This window comes from Corapipo altera, unplaced genomic scaffold (genome assembly GCF_003945725.1).
Source record: "Corapipo altera isolate COAL_440 unplaced genomic scaffold, ASM394572v1 308, whole genome shotgun sequence".
Classification (NCBI taxonomy): Eukaryota; Metazoa; Chordata; class Aves; order Passeriformes; family Pipridae; genus Corapipo; species Corapipo altera.
The window spans coordinates 4073461-4092897 of record NW_020884925.1 but is presented as its reverse complement, the minus strand read 5'-3'; the positions used below and the strand labels follow the sequence as shown (position 1 = coordinate 4092897).

The following is a 19437-nucleotide window of genomic DNA, read 5'->3' as shown; positions in this document are numbered from 1 at the left end:
TAACCTGAGATGGGAGCTGTAGTGCAGCAGCTAAATATATCCCCACAGCATAGCACACGGGGCCAGCATTCAGAAATGAGTTTTTGAAAATAAGGAGGGCTTTGATATTTTTTTTTTATAACCACACCATGTAAACAGTTATTTTTCATGTGGTAGTGTAATTTAATTTTAATTTATTCACGTGCTCTCCAGAGATACTGTTAGGGGCATAGGAGTTGGTATAATGAAGTTAATGTGGAGCAAATCAGTTTAGGCTAAATGGTGATGTTTAGTTTGTGGAGACTGGATTTGCTTAAGGAACAGGGTGTCAGAGTTGAAGTTGTAGGCTACCATAAGATGGAAAAAAATCTATTCCATTTGATGGCAAAAATGGTTGAAATTGCTCTGAAGTTTCCACAGTGTTAATTGAATGTTAATGTAGAAATGCATGGTTAGTGAGGATTTCTGTACAATTATTGCATGGAATGTTACATGCTGATGAAGCAGTTCAGTTTTGTCCAGTCATAAGAAATGTGGAATGGGGTAGAAGTAATGGCATAAGAACACCTAAGTGGCTGCAGTTGAATTTCATGCATTTTTATACTACATAAGTGCTGAAATGAGAGACACTGGTGTTTGGCCTCTGCTCTTGGTTGAATTTTAACTATTAACGTTCTACTATTTGAAAGTTCTATTTGAACTGGTGGTGTGTTCCAGAAGTCAGAAAATTACCTGACTTAGCTGGATTTTACTTGATTTTTAAACCACAGCACTTTCCATGTAGGATTCTCCTGACTCTGAACGTGTTACAGGCAGTGAGAGATCCACAGCTGGGAAACAAGAAGCAGTTTTGCAAACTGCATTTTGCAGGTGGGGCTGGATGAGTGTATCCAGAGCATAAATGGCTTTAGGTGGTTGGACAGCAAAGCTTTTACACTTGACTGGATTTTTCTGCTCTGCAAATGCACTTGGATATGTTGGTTGAAAACTAATGTTCCAAGAGTGGACTTGGATGTGAAGCTTTTCCAGATGGTTCTGGCCAAGTTACAGATGTCTATAAGAAATACTGGTCTGACATAAGAAATGGTGTCATCTCTGTGGGGCAGCACATAGGAAGGGAATAGGGTGCCAGCTTCCTCTTATGGCATGTGTAAGTTTGTTTTTGATTTTCCATTCAATAAGGAAATAAAGCTGTTTGTAGTCAAGGTCATTTGTCAGGTAGGCTGGAAATGATGCAGATAAACAGTTGAATGTTGTGAAGAACATTTTGAAAGTTAAGTTTCACTCACTGGGGACAACTAGAAGTGGTAAACAGGTGTCAGATTTGGAAAGCTCACCGTATGGAGAGCTGATGTAAAGCCATGTTGGATGACTCTTCTGCTTCCTGGTTGTTCCTGTGATTTGAAAGTACTGTGATTTCTCTTGGGGAATGCTAGGGAAGAATCAGCGAGGTTTGGTTCATTACCTGTAAGCTCCTGCACTTTCCAAGAGTTTTTGCCTTTCCAGAAACTCTGTGCCTGTAGCTGAGCTGGTATTTCATGGCCTAGATTTTAGTGGTTTTCTGCCTTTTCGTGGTTTAACAACTGTGTCAGTGCTGTCCTGGTTTGGATCCTGGTTTACCTTTCCTTCCACCTGGCTGGGCTGTCATTTAGACAGAAAGGAAACATGCCTGAAGTGCTCTCTTGGATAGTAGTGCTAAAAAATGTGCATATTCACCTTTCTCCTGTTCGTTTTGGAAATTCCATTTTTATAGGCTTGGCTTAGGCTGGATCAAGCAAGGCAACAGAAATCCCTGTAACAAACCTACCCTGGGCACATAGGACTGAAAGAGTGGCAAGGTCAAACACTGGGTGCCAGAGTATATGTGAAGGAATCTGTGCAGCTGTTGGAAAGGTTTCAAAATGGGGTGTGATGCAGAGAATAATTAGCAGTCCTAAAATATTGAATGTTTTCAGCAGTGACTTGTTTGCTTATCAGTGATGATGATCAACAAAAATAGGAAGTAACTGCAAAGTATGACCTAAAATCATTGTGTTCCTAAGGCAGAGGAAAATTCTGGCCTGCTCCCTGTCCAGAATGACCCTCTGGGTCAGAAAACCCTGGGGGTTTTTCCCCCCATCTCTAAGAAAACATTGTTTGACCAGAAACATTTGTGTGGTGCATCCAGACTTAAGCTGATAAGTGAGAGACACCATATATACTGGTTGAAAATACCCTGTTTTTTAGAAGTACTTTTGTCAGAAAAATAACTTTCGCCACAGTTTGATTTAAGAAAAAGGAACACCCTCCCCCAAAGTAACAGCAAAAAAAAAAGTTCTTACTTGAAAAACTATTTGCAAGGGTTAAGTCAGTCTTTATTCCAATCTAACATCATAAATTTCTTAGAAATAAATTTGAGAGAGATATCAGGATGCCTGGTTTTTTAGTAGAAGAAATCAAATTTCTAGTTATAGTTAGCAGGTATCAAGTCAGTAATTATCTTGGATTTGCTACTTCTGTTTTTAAAATCTGATTGCTTGTTGGTAACATTCTGACTTAAGTATTGTCTAAAATCTTAGTTTTAGTTGCAGAAGTCATAGAATAACATAGAATAACAACTGTTGCATAGAACAGCAACTGTTTTGAGTATAATTCACATTTGCAGCTTGTGTGGGAAGGTGAATTCCACGGGAGACTGAGTTATGTGGTCCACTGACCTTCTCTGCAAACTGTCTCGTTACTGGAGATTTCTCGTTGTATGAATATTCAGTTTGGAGCAGGGACCTTTTGAAAATGTAGGTTTCAGAGTTCCTAACCACAGAAACGTGGATTTGTGTTCTCTGGGCTAAATTCAGGTCCTGTGTTGGCAGTGTCACCCCTGCAGTATGCTGGGACAAGGTCACAGCTGGAATTTGTGTGGCTGGAACGTGCTCTGGTTGTTGACAATGTCTCCTCACTCTCAAGATCATATTGCTGTGCACAAAGCCCTGGTGGAATAAAGCCCTGGAATTACAGTTCAGGTTTGTTCAGGAGGGCTGGATTAAAGCAGGGCTTTCACAACCACGAAGGAAGCCGTGGAGGTGAAATGTAACCTCAGGATTTGTGTGCTGGTGTCACTCGCTGGGAGTGCTCAGCCTTTTCCTGCACTAGGTGGAATTGCTGTCCCTCACAGGGCAGTTTGGGGCCTTGGCATCTCTGCTGGAATTGTCATTTTAGAGGTTTCCCAGCTGTGCTGCTCAGGGGGGTGACTGTGTTCAGGGAACAGGGAAAATGGACCACGGGGCAGAAACCACGGCTCGGTTTTGGGACCAGTGGCAAAGCTGGGAGTGCTTGTAAATCCCTGTGGAGAATGGGAGGCTCCCTGGAAAGTGTCCTGAAACTTGGTTGTTTCAAAGGAGTACCTGGTGGGCGGGATTGGAAAGCTGTTGTGGAGCAGTTGCTGCTGGAAATGGAAGTTAAGGGGAAAAAAACTCCTTTGCAACCTGAAGAGGAAAACTTCAGGGAAATTGGGCTTTGAGTAGAGAGCACAGAAGTCTCTGGGAGAATGATAAGATGTGGGCAATATTGATGGCTGTTGTTGTCATTACCATATCATCATCATCGTCGACTGTGTCTTCATGAGTTACAGGAAGAAACTCAGATCAACTGAAGGTGCCCGTGAATCTTCAGTCTCTCCACTTCAAACCTGCTGCATTTTCAGTGCATTTACTGCTATTTAAAGCAAAACTATTTTCATTACTGAAATGTTAACTTACTTTACTTGTTACCGTAAGACACTCCTGCCATTAATTACTAACAAGCACAGCTCACCACTTGCACAGTGCCTCTTGACCTTGTAGAAAGCTCCTGTGTTTTTGTGAGGGTATATTTGGCTCTCTGGTAGTGAAAACCCCCCAAATTGCCAAGGTCCTGGGGTTTTTTTGTTTGTTTGTTTTTGTGTGTTTTTGTTTGTTTGGTTTGGTTTGTTTTTGGTTTTGTTTTTTTTTTTACACTGGCCTTCTTTGCAACTCCCTCCATCTCTGAAACTCCTAAGAATATCTCTTTTATTGTCTCAGAATTGTAATTTTTGGGCAGGTGAGCATGGCTGGGTGTCCCTTTCTTCCCTGGAGCCTGATTTGTGTGAGGATTTTGTGCAGCAAGTGACCTCTCAGTTCAACTGAACCACAGCTGTCAGGGTTGGAAGGTTCCTCAGATATATTTCCCTGCAGATATAATTATTATTGTTATGCATTTTATGTTGTCTTGATTTTGTTGCAAATTGCATCCCATTTGTTTTACAGGTCCACTTGGTAACAGTTGAACAGCAACCTTAAACACACTTCTTTGTGCAGAGGAATTTCCTCTCAGCTCTTTTGTTTAATGTGCCAGTTACTTATCAGATGACTTCTTTTGTTTTCCCGTTTGCTGAATGTCCTCCCTGCTGCCTGTGTTACAAACAGGTTAGGATTGTAAAGATTATACACATTATGCACATTACACCAGTATGTCTGCTGAAAGTCACTGAAGAAAGAAATGAAACCTTCACTTCTGGTTTCCCATGCTCTCTCTTTTTTTTTTTTTACTGCTTTCCCTGTGACTAGAATTTCAGTATCATCATTTAATTGAAGTAATTCAGTCACTTCAAGCATGTGTGTCCTTTGGACAGAAGGCATAAAAGCTCAGACAGAGGCTGTCCATCACAAGGCTTTTTTACTTCCCCAACTATGGTTGTTGTGAAAAAAAAAAATCTTTTCTGCCACCTGGAGTTCTTGAGCCTTCATTTCTGGGTCCATGTCCTCAGGGGCTTTTGCAATGAGAGAATACTCTCCATCTGCACAGATCATTGTGCACTGGCAAAGATAGGAGGAGGTAGAACACAGTGCCAGAAGAGATGAGCCTTTCTCAGTTGCACTGGGGAAATTCTGGGCAGTTTTGGAGGTTTCTTCAGGTTTAAGATACTGTATCCTTGGGTTTTTTTCCCTGGGAGAGACACCTCCCCCTCCAGCAACTCAGAAATATTTCAGAAGAATTGGATATTCTGGAAGGGATTATTTTACGTGGCTAAAACTTTGTTCCTCAGCCTATTGTCTGTGTTTCTGGAAGCTACACTAATACCATGCTGCATTTAATCTTCTATTTAATCCTAGAGTTGTAATTCTGAACACAAGTCTTGATTGTCATCTTCACACCCTCAGACTGATGTGTCCCCTGTTGCTTTCTCACCAGGACAAGTTTCCCCTCCCAAATATTTGCCAATTGCAAGTTCAGGGCACCCTGCCAAGTGGTGAATATGTCAACCAGAAGTGAGGTTCTTCCCACATGCTGCTCCTCATGCCAGTCCAGAAAGAGGGTTTGGCATGGATGTTCTTGGCCAGAATTACTTCCAAAAGCTTGCTGTCCATCTGTCCCTCCAGCTGAGTACTGTCCAAGGAGCCAGCAACACACAGTTGTGGGAGCCTTGAGTGTTAATCATTCATGAGAGCAGCTGGAGTGAAAGTCAATCCAGAAAACAGCTCTGAGTTGGGCTGCTCTGAATTTCCAGCCGAGTCAGGAGCGTTGCTGCTCCAGTGTGGTGTGACACAAGTGGAATCTGTCACTTAAAAACATAACGAGGAGCACTTGGAAGTGGTTATGATAAAAATCCATGTAATACCTAAACCACAGATTTAGAAACATGGCAGTGAAGATGTGAGTTGAATGCAGACAGTGTCACTTGGCCTGTTGACCTGCTGAATGCTCCCTCCCAAAATACAGCTGTGTTCTGTCACCCTGCTCACCCCATATGGCTTGGGCACAACACTGTGCTGATCATTTCCTTCACACATTCCTGTGATCTGGGACCCAAACCAGCATTCCCAAGCAGGTGTTTTACTTGTTGCATTCCACAGTCAGTTGTATTCTTGTAGACTCTTATATTTAAATTTCGAGTTCTGTGCCTTCTGAGAGCAAAAGCTGTCTGGGCAAAAGTCTCAGACCTCTGTGTCTCTGATCCCTGGGTCCAGGCTGGGCTGGTGCAGTGCAGACCTTCAGATCTGAGTGTTCCACAGCAGCTTCACTGCTCATTAAACTGAGCAGACCTGGGTGAGCTGCTGCTCCTCTCCTGTGACATAATTCACATATCCGGGACGGTGAGGTCACTTGTCACCTCCGTGCTAACTTGAGCCAATAAAACCAGAAGTGCAGAATTGACATAGGTCATGATTATCAAATTGTGCTTTTAGTGCAAATTCTGAATGTGGTGCTTTGGATTTTTTGGCAGAGAGTGGGGAAAAAGGTTATGGAGTGTTACATGCAGTAACTCAGGGTCCCAAATACGTTGCACGTGTTTCAAGAAGCCTGCTCTAAGATTTGGGTTGTGTTCATCTGCCTTGATAAATGTATTTTTCTGCCTAAAAGTTGAATTTGGGCTCTGTACACTTGAAGAATTAATACACAGGAAACATGTTTATTCTGAAGTGAGACTTTGGGATGAAAACCAGAGAGGTTTTAGCAGAGCTGTTAAGACAACTCAGCTGAGTTACAACAGTAATTTCTCCTTTCAAAATCTGGAAGCAATAAACACTTGAGATGTGCTTTCTGAATGCAGTGGAATCAATCCCTTGGGCAGGCATTGTAAGAAAAAAATTCTGGAATTAACTTTAGGTATCAACTCTGTGAGACTGTGAAAATACTGAAATGTGATCTGCAGGCTGGAGCTAAGAATGCAGTGTTTTACCTCTTCCTTTTAAAGGCTTCATTCCCTGCACACTGGTGTCACAGTGACCTGTTTCAAAAAGACCAGATAGGAAAATTGCTTGATTTACTTGAGTTTTTTGGCTTCAACTCCGGGACAGTGAATGGAAAATCAGTGCAAATATATCTTTCTTGGGTCTCAGTTATTGAAAGTGTTAGAAGTCAGTCCATTTTTTCCCTACCAACAGTTTGACTTGTTGCTGACAGTGTGGAGGGGCTGTGTTTGGGGAGTGTGTTTCGGTGTTGTTGAGGTTTTTTTTTTTGTTTGAGTTTTTTTTTTTTTGTTTGGGTTTTTGTTTGGTTTTTTGAGGGGAGGTTGTTTGGTTTTGGTTTTTTTTTGTTTGAGGTTTTTTTTTTTTTTTAACAATGAAACCCTCCAGCTGTAGAGTGGTAACAACTTCAACTGCATTTCTCCATCTGCAGCAGCAGGGTGGCAGCTCTGCATTCACCTTCAACACCTGAAACCAGCTCTGAGTGACTGGGATTGTTGAGCACTTCAAGCTTTTTGCAGTATTTAAGTAGCTCAGTTGACAGCACTTTCAGGACACCTGATTTACCTTTCTTCACAGAAAGGTTCTGGAAGTCAGGGCTGGTGTGTGGAGGAGACTCACAGGAGTGAACTTCAAGGTGAACCCTGGCGAGGCAGGAGATTGGAAACCAAAATACCTCCAGTGTGGAGGGTGAATGGAAAGGACATTGTTTGGGGTTAAACCATCTGTGTACACACTTGGAGGTCTGAGTTGGTTCAAGACCATTTCAGTGCAGAAGTGTGATGGAGTTTTGCCTTCTCCTCAGCCTATCAAATAAATATATAATATTTATATAAAAAAACTTGATCTAAGATCACCACATATCTAGAAGTAGTGAAAGCATCTTAAAAAGGGTTATTTTGTGTTCTCCACCGTAACTCAGGCCCTGTCTGAGCCCAGAAACATGTGCTGGGAAAGCTTGATCTGTCAAGAGAAGACATCTCTCATCTCTCTTGCATTTACTGGGAGGGGGGAACGAGAATGACATTGAGCTTCTCGTATTTCTGATTTCCATTCAGAGAACTAACAGCATGTATATCTTAGGTCTGTGTTTTTCAGCACTGCCTCTCCTTCTTCCCCCTTTTAAATAGCCATTCCAGGCAGTGTTCTCCCCCAGGACACAATAAGTGCTGTTCAACCTGTCTGTGAACACTGCAAAGCATCATTTCTGTTCTTTGGGGGACTTGAAGGGAAGCAATTAAAATGACAGGAAGTGCTTGGAACTGAAAGATTTATGTCTGTGGGAAGATCTTATGAAATTCAAAGCATATTTTAATGAGAAAGAATTGATTTGGCAGCTGCATAGTTAAAGATGTGCTGTTTCTTTCCGAAACGTTAAATTAACGTCCTCCAAGACAGATCAGGGAGAAGGAGAACTGCTTTGTGCAGATCTGGTAGAGTGTATAGCAGTGATGTGTACACTCTGAAGATATACTAAATTCTCAGTCACTGAGGAACTCTAATAAGTAGCAGTGATTAAAGCTGCCTTTTAAATTCCCCCTCCCACAGTTGCATCGAAAGACTTTTACCTCCTACAAGAAAACAAGCACAGGAGGCAGACACTCAGCTCCTTAATCCGTTTAATGTGTCTTCACTCACTTGCAGAAATGGCTGTCATTTGGAGAGGGAAGTGTACTGAAAGTAATTTAAAAATCATGGTTTGTTAAGGTTGAAATGCTGTGTATGAGGCTCGATACCAAGTCTCTGTGCTGGGAACATGAGCTTCAGGCTTACAAGAAAATCACCAAGTAATGCCTTGGCCTTGCCTGCCCCAGGAATGATTCACTGGATGTTCTCCACATTTTCTGAAGTTATTCTGAAGTTGTCTTTTCCTTACTGCTGGTGGGATTTTTCAAGTTGGGGTGTGTTTGGGTGTAAGAGATTTCCTGCCATTGGGATCTTGCAGCCTTGCCTGTGTTGAGCACGCTGAGGGTGCTGCCCTGAGGGGATGGAGTGTGGGAACACCTGAACTCACCAGAAGCTCTGCAAGGAGGCCGTGTGTGTTGGCATGTCTGAAGTGACAATGACACCCCTGCACACCTGTGTGTGTGTGGAGTTGGTCCAGAATCACTTCCCTCCATGTCTCAGTGTAGCTGCATTTTCTTTGGTGACCAGCTTTGGTTCCGAGGAGGTCTGGGGCTGGTGCTGTTTGTTTGGAGATTCCCTGGAATGCACAAAGCCTGCTCCATCGAGGGTTTGTTGGCATGATAACAGAAAGGACTTTAAGTTTGTTTTGGGGAATTCTGGTTTGAGTTCTAAATACTTTCTCACTCCACATATCAGAAATTTATATGCTAACATGAACTTTGGCTATTTAGTATATTTGTGATTCAGTGTGTTTCTCACTGGCACGATAGTTAAAGTGTTGCCTAACTTAAGTGTTTAATAACTTAAGTGTTTAATAACTTTCCTTATCAGAAGATAAGGAGGTTTTACAAACCAATGCTCTTTAAAAAGAATCTCTTCGGTCCAGTGAAGCAGTGAGGATAATATAAAAGTGGAAAATCCAGGTTTTATGTCTGTTGAAGCTGGGTTTCCAACACCGTGTATCTGGAGTCTCTGGACCATTACTATACCAACCCTTTGGATGCAAATAGGAGCAGCCCAGCTTTCGAGGAATGTGTGTGGAAAGTTGGCAAACTTCCTGTGAGTCATGCCAGGGAAGTAAATTGTGTGCTTTGTCTGCTGCAGTGTGAAGGGGCTGGAGGTCTGCTGGGAACAGATTTAGCTGGCAAACTTCATTTTAACTATAAACAGCTTGAGAATTACCCCGTTAGAGTGGCAGGTGTCCTGTCCTGGTAACACACTCTGAAGAAATTGGACCAACAGCAAAGCCTTGTGCTGTTTTGTTGTGGGTTTTTTTTCCTTTTCTTTTATTCTCTCTCTTTCACCTGTCCATTAAAAGATTTTTATTATTATTTAATTGCCTGTTCAGCTCATGCAGCAACCCTGGACAGGAAATCTCAACTCCCAACACCCACACTGCTGATGACTTTATCAGCAGGTATTTAGCCAGGATTGGATGAGGAATTGCATGTCAGCATTGGAAGTAGAAGTATTTACATTGCAGACAGCCTCATAATTTGATTGGAACCTTGTGGGATCTCTTTCAAGTGGCATACTTAAATTAGAATTGACATTGCAATAAGTTTTTTGTTTCAGGTAGCTTAACTGTTAGTACTTGTAATCAGGTGCCTTTGTTACCCTTCCTGCAAGGATTTTAATGTAAGACCTGGATCTGGTTATAATTTTATTTTATATGGGGTTAAAATCTCCCAAGTAGATAGTCAAACTATTTAAAATGTTCTTGTTAATGTATTTTATTACATGGAAATGGTAGCCATTGTAATAGGCAGTCATTTTAATTGCTAAGACTTCGGGTTTTTTCTAAAATGCCTTGTGCTGTAAATTCCTTTTTGGTCTAACTATAAGCCTAGCCTATTTTTTTTTTTTTTTTTTGGTGAAAATGAAGGTTGGATATACTTTCCTGAAGAGTGAAGCTTGACTGAGGATTGGGAGCAGGGCCAGTGTTCTGTCATGGATTGATATGCCTTTTTGGAGAAGTAGTTTGAAGGGAAAGGTGAATCCACTCTAGAAGATGCTTATTGAGGAGAAATGTTTGAGGCCTCAGTGATTCATGACTTAAAAACAAAGTGCAAGTTCTCATATTACTGTTTTTATGGTAGTTGCTTATGACAGCTGAATTCACACTTTCTCGTAAATATGATGCAAAATTTACTGGGTTTATTTATATTGCCCTAGGAGGGCAGACGCTCAATAGTTGCCACTGAACCAGGGAATCTTTGCAATAGATTGCTGAATAAGTGATGCTGTAATGTGTGTCAGCGTAAATGGATGAGAAATCTGATTAATTTTGGCCCGAGTGCAAGGTCATATTTGTATATTCTGAGTGTACAGGATCACAGCATCCTCAGAAAATAGGCCCTGTGCTGGGGAATTTGTGATGCTGTGGAGTTGTGTTCATGGCTCAGCAGAGAACTGCAACTGTCCTAAGGTTGTTCCCATGAAAAACAGTTTATTGCCTTGTTTACATTGGTTAAGCTGCTTGCAGATTGTCTGCTTGGAAATAAGGGATAATGTTAATGTGGATTCCAAATTCTGAAAGGTCAGAAGTGTGAATGGTACCCCAGTGAGGAAAGTACCATGTCCTTATTTTTAGGGACCTGTTGTTTCACATCTTTACCTGCCATTTTTCAATTACTGTGTGTTGTATTCCATGATTGTATCTGATTTATTTAGCTCTGTTTCTAAAGGACTTACTCTCTGCTCAAATCCAGAGCCAGAGATTTTTGTAATACATGAAGCCCCAAACTTGCTTTCTCTCATCAGAGGAAAGGCTTTGCAATTTGGTACCAAGAACACAAACTGTTCTGGGCAAACATGTTTTAAAGAACTTACCAAGGGTGGCTGAATGTGAATATTTGCTGGAGCTTTTTCTGTAGTAGTATCAGTAATAGCAATAATAGTAATAAAATTGAAGCAAGTTACTATTTAACCGTCTTTGCCCACCTTGAAAGGAGTACAATTTACATTAAACAACATTCTGTCTCTCTACTAGACAACAAAATAGGAACCTTTTTTTTAAACTTCCTAAGAGGAAGCTGGGGTTCAGAGTAAAGTTTGAGTAATAACTGCTCCTTTATGGAAAACTATCTAACTGCTCTTGGAGAGCCCCAAACAGGAGGCAAGGAGTATTTGCCTGACAAAAAGTTCATGTTCAAGGAAACAGATGAATATTATTCACAGAAAGTTGGCTCAGCAGCACAATGTAAGAGATGAGATTTACATAACTGTGAAATTTCAGCAGAGTGTAGTTGACTTTAAATGATCACAACGGGCACTTTATTCCTGCTCTACACAAACATGAAGCCTGGAGAAGAACTTGATGCCAGACTTTGCTCTCGTGTTGCAGAATTTACTTGTTGTGCCTTTTCAGATCTCCCCAAAACCGTTATCCCAGATGTGCAGGTGGTTGTGAGGACTGGCAAATAGAAGCTGCAAAGCAGTAGTTCAGATCTGATGAGAGTGAGCAGGAGTGGATCCCTGGGGGCTGGAAGCTGAGTCTTGGCAGCTCAGTGCAGGGATGAGCTCCCACCATCTGTGAGGTACAAAGGGGGTCTGGCCTGAACACCACTTTGATAAACCTCCCAGTTTTGTTCCAACTGTGAGGGAAGAATTGCATTTGAGAGCATAGTTTCACCTGAGGGATAGTCAAATTTGGCTAAATGCTGAATAACTCGTGCCAGTAGGTGAATTCTGCTCATTTATGAAGTAGTCTTGAGGAAAGTAATAGAGACAGATAAGGAGGAAGCAGGATTTGACAGAAGTCACACAGCACAGGACATCTAAATTAGCACCTGAAATGGCCATTCAATACCTTTATTATGTGCATGGAACTACATCACAGAACTAAATTTCCTGATGTCTTGGGTGGGGGAGGAACAATCCCCCTGTTTATAGCTTTAAAATATCAAGCAATTGGCAGATTCATTTAGCAGGGGTGATACAGCAATGTGGTGATGAATGCCAAGAGGATTAAAACCTAGGAATCCATACTCTGTAATGCACTATATATTTGGATTTGGTTCTGGTTTTGACAGCAGTGCTTGGGAAACAGCAACAAAAACAAACCACACAATCCAAAAAGCATAAACAAACAAACAAACCCACCCCACAAAACACAGCATGGGCAAAACACATGATAAACCCAAAGGAAATATGTGGAGAGGAATATCTTCCACATTCAGGAAACGTAGGATGAGAGGGTGCTGGAATTTATCCTTTTGGTCTCAGTGAGCCTGTAATCCAAATGCTACTGAATTAAACTGTGTTATCACCAAGAATTTTGAGAATGCAGAATACCTAGGAAATCTTTCTAAAGGGCAAATTTACCTCTAATTCATAGTGTAGGAATCTGCAGTGGAATTGCTTTTCTTTATTCAGTTTATTCGGTTTTCTCATTCTATAAATAATATCTCTAACGTTTGAACCCAAAGCATTTCATAGAAATGGAGCTGCAGCTTAGGAGAAAAGAGAAGGGGAGGAGTCAGGAGCTTATGCTAAGAAATACCCCAAATATCCAGAAAGCCCTGTGGAATTGTGTGTGAGCTGCCAGAACCAGGTGCTTTCTGCAGTCCCTGCTCCCCCTGCCATGGGTTTAGGAGTGGCAGGAAACAATCCCGGGGCTCAGGGCAGCCCATTTGCTGACTGGGATTTTTGGGCAGTCTGCTTCCAGCTCTGCCCACATTCCAGGAAGTGAGGACAATAGAATAAACAAACAGTGATTAATAGTTTTTTTTTTAGGCTGTCTTTATCTCCCTATTGATAAGTTAAAAAAAAAAAAAAATGGCTGCTTCAGCAGTAATTAACCTACTTGAAAAATGAATGTTGTTTCCACAGTGCCATTTGTTCAAACTGGTCTTAAGATATATCATAGTACAACAACTTTTGTTTTCCTCAGACTCCCCAAGATATATTCCTTTTTCTACGGTTAGATATTCTGATAACTTAAAATCTTCTGTTTAAAAATAAAATTTTCATTTTGAAACATGGTATTCTACTCATTGAGTTACTCTGGTAGGAGGTGCAAATTAATTGTTTTGTTTCTTCCCTTGGTGTAAAATGTTAAGAGAGCAGTTCCTTCACCTCCTTCCTTCCCAGTGTGATTGACACAAATGAGTAGATAGACCCTCCTGATAAACTACTGAAAAATAAATTTCTAGTTCCCCATGATTGGTTTACAGCTTGGAAACAAAACCTGGGAGTTCTTTTTGTGTTTGTTTGGGTTTTTTTAAGCAACAGTTCTGTTCTTAGAACTGCTTTTGAAAAGAGAAATTTCAAAGCAGTTTCCAGGCTGTTTAAATCACCACGATGGTAAATTTTACAGCATGTTTAGAGTTGGAAAGTTTATTTGGGTGCCTTTGTGAGGTGTGACTAGAAAGGAGCTGTACTGGGATGGTCACTTCACTCTCAGCTTTGTTGTCTCCTGGATGTGCTGGGTTCTTCAGGCATTCAGGTTTGGATACAAGCCCATGTGACCATTAATTGCTGATGGTTTGAGTAGAGGAGGAGATGCTTCCAGGCAGTGCTCGGTGCTCACAGAACCTGGGGACTTGTAAGGGCTTCTCATGCCTTTGTCAACAAAGGACTGAAAATGAAAAGTATTCGGTACCAGTGACTTAAACACTTCACAACTGCATTTGAAACAAATTTTAGAAATGTAAGATATATGCAAGTGTGGAAAAGTAGACTGCATTTACTCTGACCTGCAGTAAATGTATTAACCTGCACTTTGTGGTTGTGTTGGCATAGAGCTGATGTTACTAAAAAGTCCACTGAAAGGGAAAAAAATCCCTTATCCAGCCAAGCAAGACAAGAAAAACATCCTATGATGAATTTGTTCTATCAGAAATGTTTTTGCCAGCTTTGGTTGGTGATTATTTGCAGGGATTCTTTTGTTGCTGTAGGTTTTGCTCAGCTGAAAGGCATTCCCTGCTGGGTAGCTGTATACATGTGCAGCTTTATTCTTTCTGAGTTGATCTTTCTAAATTGATCCGTAAAGTAGTTTGAAATTTGGAGAGCTGTTGTGGATCATCTGAATTTTTAGGTTGTGGTAAGAGAGTGCTCTGAGAGATCTAAAAGTGGGGAACCTTCCATAACTGCAGTCTGGAACATAAGCCTTGGTGAGCAGCAAGATCTAGGCCAGACATAAGGCTGGACCCGGAAAAGTGTTTTGAGGTACTTAGAGAGAAGGTGGTGTTTGATTCATAGCACTGTGGGGTCTGGAATTGCTAAATTGCAGTTTATGTTGGTGTGCAAACTGCTTTGCCCATCCTCCTGGTTATTAAACCAGTATGCTGTATTAGCTTTTGTTTCGAGTGAGAACTAACAAATGATTCTAAAAATCCTGAGGTGGGGGGGGGAAATGACTTCAAAGTCTTGCAAAACAAAGCCTGAAAACATCCAAAGAAGCAAACTCTTCTCCTCAAAACAGCCAAAGCCTTGAAACAGAGTTTGTCATATTTTAAACACAAAACAGGACTCCAGTTCTGTTTTTACTTTTTCTGCAGTCCCACTTTCAGAAGGGGGCTCACTGTGAGGGGGAATTAATTGGACAGAGAGGCTCGTGCTGTGGTGCTCTAGACTGTTATTCCACACAATAAACCATGGAAAAGCAGAGTTAATGCCAAATATATGCTTTGAGAGTGTGATTGTTTAATTCATGTTAACACCCAACCTTGTGCTGTGTTTTCATCATTGACCAGGCAAAGTACTTACCTGTAAAAACTCAGCATTCATTTGTTATGAACTTTTTTCTGTGTGTAATTTGGAAGCCTAGATTGAATTTTGTTTTCTTGAACACAAAGCTGTTCATTTTGGCAGTGCACATTCTGACTCCCAAAGAGAAAAGGAGACTTATAACTTCCTGAGTTGCTTCCTTTCCAGTGTGTTGACAGCGAAGGTACTTCACGATAGAAATGAGTGGACTGGGAATAAGAAAGTAACTTGTTTGTATCTTGTGTTACAGACCTGGTTACTGGAAGCTTCCCACGTGGTCAAATAGTACTTTCAGACAACCTTATTTTCTATTAAATGAAGTTTAATTTTGAGGTAAGGTTCTGTTTAATTTTCTTTGTTATGCCTATAATGACATAAAACCCACTACAGTCATTTAAAAACTTTTATCTGCTGCTTGTATATATATATATATATATATATATATATGTATATTAGTGTAAAACTTTCTTTAGAGAATGTGTGGCTGTGGTTATGAGGTGAGAAATCAAACTGAAAAATAAATGTGATTCATGAATATTGAGGTGCCAAGTAAATATTGCAATTAACAGGCTGGAGATTAACGTGACCATCACAGACAGGGACTGTTTTTAAACAGTTTCCAGGGAGACTGGGGAATATGATCATGTAATAAATGAGTTCTCTAAGCCTTAGGAAAAAGGGCCGTGCCTTTCACTGGTATGAGAACAAATAGCTGAGAAGATGACTTAACTGTTTCATCTTAGCACATGTAAGAGGTGGCAAAAAGAACAAGGAAAAATCATTACCAGGATAATTTCACAGCTACATTACCATTTCCATAGTGTATTGCTCTCAGAATGTCACAAAGCAGTAAAACTGGCTCTGGGCAAAATGTTGATAAATCTGTCTCCATATTCTTAATCTGTTGGAGTTGCTTTGACCTTGTACACAATTACTGTTCTAAATGTGTCTCTGGCTTTGACTGCTCATCTGGAAATGGTGCTTGAAATACTAAAAGGTCGCTAATGGAATTTTGTCCCGCTATTCTCCGTGTTTGAAAAATGTCTTTAGTGAACTTTCAAGGCAGCCTATAATTAAAGCAGCATGTCAGTTTGTATCAGATATGTCTCAGGACAAGGTTAAGTGAAGGTGTTTTAGGTACAGATTGAAACAGGCTTTGCTAAGAGCAATAACAGAATATCTGAATTCCGCCTGAACCGTTTGAAGTCTGCCAAGCTGACTTAGAGCTTTTGGGGAAGATGTGCCCTTTCTGAGCACGGTGGGTGGAGGAGGAGGGTTGACCTTAGATTAGCACACAGTTGGCAGTGTGCTAGGCTAAGGATAATCTGATTGCCTTGTAGTGTTTGCACACACTGTTACACTCTGACACAAGTTCAGCGGGGTTTCGGGGTTTCTTGTTTCTCTCTCTGTGGAAGGAGTAGCAGCTGTTTTGGGGCTCCATCCTGTTCTCTTCAGAGATTTAGGTTTTCCTCAGGCTTAAAGCTGTTCAGAAATTTTTATAAGGATTACACAGACTTCTGATTTCCATCCTTCCATATCCAGTAGCTGTGAGCTTTTTCCCTTGGGGGCATGGAGTGCTCTTAAAGCTGGAGCAGAAGGAATGCCGTGGTGCTTACTTGGAACATTCACTCTGATGTACCTGAGCTTTCCCTTGTGTCTCATGACTGTGTTGTCCTGTTCTGTGGCTGTGACAGAGATGTTGATTTGATGGGTACAAGGTGTTCTTGCTCAACCTTTCTGTTTTCACTGGTGCTGGTGATTCTGGTCCTCTGCAGTCCTTTGCTGTAGGTCTTGTTCCCTCCCTCAGCTACTCTTTTTTTTCCTCTTTACCCTTCAGTATGTTTTACTCCAAGTTCTTTTGACTAACCCTGTTTGTTTCTTCTGTTGAAAAAAGTGTTCTTATTTAATAAAAAATAATGTAGTTACCAAAAGCACAGAGCCTGATGTCTCTACCAGGAACCTGATGTCCTAAAAAACTGACACTCACCCTTTGAGATGGCGTGGAATGTTTAAGTATTGAGTCCCTGTTGTTCCTTCCCTTCCTCCTCTGCTCAGTTGCTGGCCTCAGGAAATGAAGGAGCACTGAGCTCATTCAGCCTTGGTGCAATACCACCTGCCAGAGAACTGGTATTTTAGGTGTTGTAAACTGGTTGGTATCTGGGGATGGAGGTTGGAAGAGCAGGAAAAGCTTTCTCTGGGAGCTGCTGAAATGCTTTGGGAGGAGATTGTTGATCTGCTGTTCTTTGATGATCCTATTGAAAATCTGGAATTCTGAAAACTGAAAATTCTTCTTTTGAAAATCTGAGTTTGGGTTGATGATCTGCTGTTTTTCCATTTGGGGTGTTTTGTGGATGCATCACTTGAGTTGTAGGCTGTGTGAAACTGCTGCATCTACTTCCCCAGCATTTGCTGGGCTATGATGGCACTTTGTGTGACCACCTTTCTAATGTGTATGTTGGATTTCTAAGATGTATGTTGAATTAGTAGTGCTGTCTTGCAATTTTTTAAATTATTTTTAGTGTTTTTCTGTAAGCCCTTATACCTCCATGACATGAAAATTGATAAAGGATGAATGATTTTTGCTATCATTTGCAGTCCTAACAAACTCAGTAGCTCCTGAAGGTTTAAATAAAAATGGGAGCTCCAGCACTTGGATTTGCCTTGAACCATTTTAAAGTGTACTCCATGTTTCTGTATGTGGCTGTTTTAACACAGAATGAATTTTAGTGCATTCTGTGCACTTGAACAGAGGAAAATTGGGTTACCTTGCCTGAAGAGTAGCTGGAACTTTTTCTGGGACCCACTTTGCCATGCTTTGCTTGATATGAATGACAGTCAGTCTCTAAGCTGCCAACCTGAATTTTCACTAAATGACTGAGCTCTTTGCCAAGGCTCCTGCTTTTCAAATGGGCCTGCAAGAAACACCTTTTCCAAGTCAGAAATCCCTTTGCCTTCATCCTCAGTTTGTGAAGATTTTAGATGAGCAGATGAGGCTCATGGTGTAGGGGATGGTTTGGGTGCCAGTGTGACAACCAGTTGTGTGAATTCCTCCTGCCACTTCTTCTGGGCTTACTTAGATAGGTGAATGCTGACTTGCTGCACTACTGTTACATTCATTCAAAGAACATTCTGTAAATGCTCATTTTTTTCTGCCTCATTTCCTGTGTTAGTGATCTGTTTTAAATAATTACATTAACTGGTTGTTGGGACAAGTGGATCAAACCCACTGAAAACAATTTCAGTGCCTGTTAAGTCCACCATTTCAGGTGGAATCAATGAGAGCAGAGAACTATTCCACACAAACCCCATCACAGGACTGGCAAAAATTGGTTTTACTTGAACCTCACTAATTTTCTTCTTGTGTGTAGCAAAGCTGTTTCTGAAGACTTGTCTGCTCCATCTAATTCTGGATGGTGATGCTGATCAAAATGATCAATATGGATTTACTGCAGTGATTTCACTAGCTAAGTGGATATTATGGTATTAGATAGTTGAGCTTCTGTAACAAATAAAGAAGGTTGTTTATAAAGCCTGTAAGAAACTCAAGCAGCCCATTAATTGCCTTCATGTTCTCTGAGGTAGATAATCAAGTAGAGTGGTATGAAATAACTGTTGAGTGCTGTTCTCCTTAAAGAAAATGATCCAGAAGTTTCTGGGCAGCATCAGGTGATGTTCAGGAGGGTGGAAGGAGAGCCAGAGAAGAGTCCTTATATGATTTACCATGACAGCTTATCTGGAACTAAGCAATACTGTTTCTCTGCCAACAGGTGTCACTTAAAAAAAAGAAGTAAAATAGGAAATTCACACTTAAAAAAAAGAAGTAAAATAGGAAATTCACACTTAAAAAAAAGAAGTAGAATAGGAAATTCAGAGTAATATTTAGACCACAGTAGGTGAACCCAAGAGGTCATGTTCTGTCTGTGTCATGGAGTGACTCAGGTAACAACTCCAAGTGGTTTATTGCCTCCCACTTTGTGGTGGTTCCAAGAGTGGCAGGTGTAGCTCAGAGCTTTGAGTGGTGGCTTCAATTAATTCAATGCAAAAAAAGCATTGAAGTGAGTGTCCTCAAAGGTTGGAAACCTAGACATAAAAGCTTTAAAATTGTCCTTCCAGACTTTATGGTGTGAATATACAGAGCTATGCAAGCCTGGGTTTAAGAGCCCACTTTGTACTTTAACCTACTACTATAATTAGTGTGATTTGGAATCTGTGGGTGAAATGCTTCAAATGGTCACATTGGCTGCGTTGGAAAATGAGTTTTCTATCAGCTGAACTCTTCCACAGGATAGAAAGTGGTTTTAATCTTCATTTATTCTTCCTATCCTATAATTTTCCTAAGTGTCCTTCAATTACCAGAGATCAGAAAATACATTTGAAGCTATATAGATATATATCCCACTGTAAGCAAGTTGCAGTGCTTGTCATGGACCCAGATAAACCT

General features: G+C 40.9%; 1 protein-coding gene across 2 annotated transcripts in view; it reads left to right on the top strand.

Moving 5' to 3' along the window:
• The window catches only part of TLN2 (talin 2), a 155291-nt gene that overhangs the window by 29130 nt on the left and 106724 nt on the right, over nt 1-19437 (top strand). Inside the window, exon 3 of one of the 2 annotated variants that reach the window (XM_027657565.1) lies at nt 15247-15329. The exons of the other annotated variant lie outside the window; for it this stretch is intronic. The gene's annotated coding sequence lies outside the window, so the exon portion shown is untranslated. The remainder of the gene's footprint in view (nt 1-15246; nt 15330-19437) is intronic. 2 annotated transcript variants of the gene reach the window in all.